Source organism: Triticum aestivum, chromosome 4A (assembly GCF_018294505.1).
Source record: "Triticum aestivum cultivar Chinese Spring chromosome 4A, IWGSC CS RefSeq v2.1, whole genome shotgun sequence".
In the NCBI taxonomy this organism is placed as follows: domain Eukaryota; kingdom Viridiplantae; phylum Streptophyta; class Magnoliopsida; order Poales; family Poaceae; genus Triticum; species Triticum aestivum.
In genome coordinates, this window is record NC_057803.1 from 612,536,428 (window position 1) to 612,541,530 (window position 5,103).

The following is a 5,103-nucleotide window of genomic DNA, read 5'->3' on the forward strand; positions in this document are numbered from 1 at the left end:
AGAGAGAGAGAGAGAGAGAGAGAGAGAGAGAGAGAGAGAGAGAGAGATTGCATGGACCATATGTGTGCTATATATATGTTGCTTGTGTGGGCAATATTGTTATACGAGCTTGCCAGACTATATATATGGTGCTTGTGCAATAGTATGGACCATATGGGATGTATTGTTTTGAGTTGCAAGGCTAATCCTATAAGAAAAAAAATTGTGGCCTTTGTCAAGTGTAACACTCGACAAAGATGGGTATGTCGAGTATTACACTTGACCTAATCATGATCTAGTAAACTTGAAAGAAATGATGGTGCTCGGTCTCGCAGTATGCCAAGTGTCAGACCGCATACTCAACATGCTCCTCAACTCAGGATTGTGTTGAGAACCTGGCACTCGGCAAAATTGTTTGCCGGGTACCAACATGGTGGTACTAGGCACACTATGGCCTATGTGGCACGCCCTTGACAAGAGTGTGCTGAATACCTGACACCTGGAAGAACTGTATGTTGAGTACCATTAGGGTAGTGCTTGGCATACTCGAGGCCACATGGCACACTCTCAGCACATGACTATGCCGAGCACCTGTCACTTGGGAAACTATATGCGATGTATTCTAATTTTGGTATTCAAAAAACTAGGGGTGCCATGTGGTATCACCAATTTTGTGGGTTGGCCGCCAGGTTACTTTATTTGCCAAGCACCCCGATTTTGTACTTTGCATAGGGTTTGCCGAGTATCAGTGAAATGACACTCGGCATACTCCACTTTTCCGAACAGTGGTATATCGTGTGTTAGGCTCGGCTCGGCAAACCCTTTGTCGAGTACATTTCCGGCTTCGCCGAGTACTCTAGGTGCTCGGCATAGAGTGTTTTTCCCATAGTGACATGTCACAGGTTCATGGTGTGGATTATCTCCATGTTAGCTCGCTGAATCTTATGAGCATAGGTTTTCATCATATCTCTATTCAGAAAACCAAATTCGTTATTGAGGATGCTCCTCGCTGAAGATTTTAGAGATTGCTCACACATTGGATTCCTTGAGGTGGTTTGTATATATACACGTACAGGAGTCCAAACTAAATCACAAAATCTATGCCACGTTTGAAGCTAATTACGACAGATATACATGTTTAAGCGAGGATATAATAGGATACTTAGGAGATAAATACATGCGTTAGAAGCTTCTTTACAAAGTGAGAGCATCGTCGGAGATGATGCCAAGGCTGGACTGAAAACTTTCAAAGCTCATCATACGAAATCCCTTCTTCATGATGTGCGCAAGATGTCCCGGGGTAGGTAAATGAATGGCACAGAAATGGATGAGAGTAAACTCTTCTTGTATGAAATGGATATCTAGCTCAATGTGCTTGGTTCGTCGATCATGAAGATGATTGGCGGCGAGGTAGACAGCAGGCTTGTTATCGTAGATGACGACTATAGCTTACTCGATACAGCAATATTGTTCACTGATTAATTTAATAATTTTCTACAGTTGTGTTTTCCACATAGCGATACTCAACTCATGCACCCTAATAGGAAACATTGGGCTTCTGTCGGGACGACTAGGAGATGAGACTAGCACCAGGGTATTCACATTATCGGGAGGTCGACCGGTGGATGTCTCGATAGCCAGCCCAATCAGTGTTGGAGTATGCGGCAACGTCGGGGGATGAAGAACCACGAAGAGTCCAGCATTGATGGAGGTGTTGTGGATGTAGCGAGGAAGGCCCTTGACAATACCTCAGTGCATGTCCTCCAGGCATGCATATGCAAGCACACCTGACCGATGGCGTAGGTGATGTAGGGCAGCATCAAGAACATGGGGTTGGGGAAGTTGACCCCACCGGTGGGGTCGCAGGGACATTGGGTCTGGTGTCGACCAGTCTGGAGACTAGTTTGCAATCAAACATAGCTGCATGGTCAAGAAGCTCTTTGACATAGTGCTCTTGCGACAAGAAGAAGCTGGTCTTGGTGCGATGAATTAGGACACCAAGAAAAAAAATGTAGAGGCCCAATATCCTTGAGCTTGAGCTTGCCAACCGATTGATGATCCATTGAAGAAACACTGAGGATGATGCAGCCAGAACAATGTTGTGAACATACAAGAGAAAATAGGCGACGTCGGGACCCTTAGGCTGTACAAAGAGAAACGTACGTGTGTGAGCAAGTGGAGACGAGGCTAACTCAACGACGAAAATCTCCAATGCAAGAGTACCAAGCTCACAGCGCCTGACGCAGGAGATGAAGTGATCCTGGACAACATGCAATCATGGTCTGGATGGGTGGCATCGGTAAAGCCTATGGGCTGTTGGGAGTACATGCACTTGGAGAGGACACCCTTCAGGAAGGCGTTGGCGATGTTGAGATTGTGGACCAGCCAACCTCGTGATGCAGTAAGATGAGGCACAGTCTGGATAGTTGCTACTTCAATGACCGTACTAAAGGTCTCACCAAAGTCGCTTCCAGGACTCTATGTGAATCCATGCACAACCCAACTAGCCTTGTAGAGATCAAGGGTGCCGTCAGGATTAAGTTTGTGATGGAATACCTATTTGTGGATGACCACATTAGCACAGTGTGGGCATGGAACAAGTGATCATGTACCATTTTCCGTTAGGGCAGTAAACTCATGTTCCGTGGCTGCAAGCCAAATAGGATTGTGGAGAGCGGCACAAATAGATGTGGGCAATGGCATTGAAGTGGTGACATCAGCGAGGTGGGCGTTAAAGTAGCGATTAATGAGCCGCAAGATGCCCTGTTGAGGTCAAGTCAGCATGGAGTGTGATGTTCAACGTTCACCGAGCATGGTGAGGCCGAGGTGCACTAGGAGCACGCTCAGAGGTCAAATAAGCCAGCTGGTCTGAGTGGAAGCTTGTTGGCAACACACTAGGACTCTGCGGTGTGGAGGCGTGTGTGTCCGGGGAGGCGAACTGACTACTACCATGGTAGGCCAACTAACTGAAGTTTCTGCTGCCATGGCAGCTGAATCAGCTTTCGTGGCAACCGAATTTGCTGCCATGGAAGGAGTATGGGGCATCGCAGAAGAGGCAGCTAGGGACCCGACATAAGTAACCAATGTCAGGCCTGGGAAGGACGGTGGTGAGGCTGGGAGGCCGACATCGGTGGCGCCGGGGCGCAGCAATGCGTATGAACTGGTGCGACCGCTATTGGTAGCTCGATGACGTGATCTGCGTGAGGTGGAGAGCAGGAGCCCCTAAATGAAAAACAAACGTCGTTGAAATAGAGGTGGTGTAAGATAAGAACTCAACATGTTAAGGGGTCATAGCATCGATATCCATGGTGATCGTCTGGGCACTCGAAGAATACATAAGCAGTTGAGAGATGAGCGAGCTTGTGCGGGACAGTGCATGAAGTGTTAGGATAGCAAAGGAAGACAAAAAAAAATCAAAGATGACCGTATGTAGGTGAGGAACCGAACAAGAGTTCATGTGGAGTTTGGTGTTGGTGTGGTTTGCATGGGCATAGGTTGAGAAAATATGTTGCAGCCGAGTGCCTCAGCTCAGAATTGTGGAGTGAACGAACTGTGTCGCTCAAACTACATAAAATCGTATTTAGGTGGAAGTGTTGAGATACAGAGATTGCTCACGCGTTGTATTCCTTGACGTGATGTGTATATATACACCTACAGGAGCCCTAACTAATCACTAAACCTTTGACACGGTTGGTACTAATTACAGAAGATATACATGTTTAAACCGGGCTATAGATATGATACGTACGAGATAAGCACATGCATTATAATTAAGCTTCTCTGACACTCACCTTGTAAGGTTAATATTATCTCATTCTGAACGAGATGATTGTGTTAGGGCACCTAAACTGGAGATATTAGGCCCTTTCTTCCATGCTATCTCCAAGTCCTTAGTCTGCCCGGTAGCAGCAGCAAATCATTTTTGAATCTTGCATGGCATTTCTACATGTAGATATATTTTGGTATGTTCATTTTTTTCATGAGGGAGTAAGCCAGTCAGCTCAGCAAACTTGACGAGCATCGTCAAGGTTTTGGCTGTCCAGCTCTATGTCATGGTGGGTACACATCTTTGCTTGCTTTCAGTGTCTGATTTGATTGAGATATTATCTAGTCTCATTTGTAATAGAATTAACATTTCCTCTTATATCCATTTCACAGTTTTAAAAAAATTACAAGATGAATATTTTTTTTTGTCTCATTGTGACGCGCTACATCCGATTGAGTGCCCTCAGACCAATCTAAAGTGGTGTTTAAGTCATTCATAGGCTATCAGGAACAAATTGACATTGCTAGGTTCTGTGTCCTGAAGGTATAAGCGCTAAACAAGTTTGAAATAGAAGGATACTGTGACTACAACAGTGAATGGGCGACTTATCAATACATGCTAGTACAAGTGGAAAATGGACCATCTCGAGATGCTCAATTTGAATGCAAGAGTAGTCATCTTCATACTGAGTACTATGTCGACGCGCATAGGCATAGTTTGTCAGTGGAACACGCGTTCAGATAGTCATAGACAGCCTTGGTGCCTAAATATCTCGCTCACTTGAGCTCATTTCGTAGACGGTATTGATGACTGAAGATTGCATGGTCTTCCTTTGTAATCTCATGAACTTATGAAGTTACTCCTGTTCAAACTGTAAAAGATGTCTTTGGATGCAATAATAGTGCACAATCGACAGATTCATGGAAAAAAAATACTGGAAAAATTTGTAACCGGGAGCGAGCTGGTCTAGAAACACATACATGTGTTGATTGTTTTTTAAAGGGTGTGTCGAAGATTTATTTATTTTCAGTTGTATAAAAAAATACGGGAAGTTTACTGGGTGATTTAAATTTTCGCTTACAAAACCTGTGGCTTAGCTGTTCCTGGCTGTTAATGAGTACTGATGCAGCACACATCCCAGTGCAAGCATGCATTTACCAACGGGCAGGATAGAAGGTGCAGTTACATGGGAAGACAAAAAAATCCACACTCTTTGCTACTGCATCATGTCTTTCTGGCTGCTGCAGGAAAATGCTTAGGTTGTCTACAGTGGCGGAGCCAGGATTGGAGTATAGGGGGGGCCGAGTACGTATATTGATCGAATCTCGTTGGTAATTACTCATTGCTCCTACTAAAAT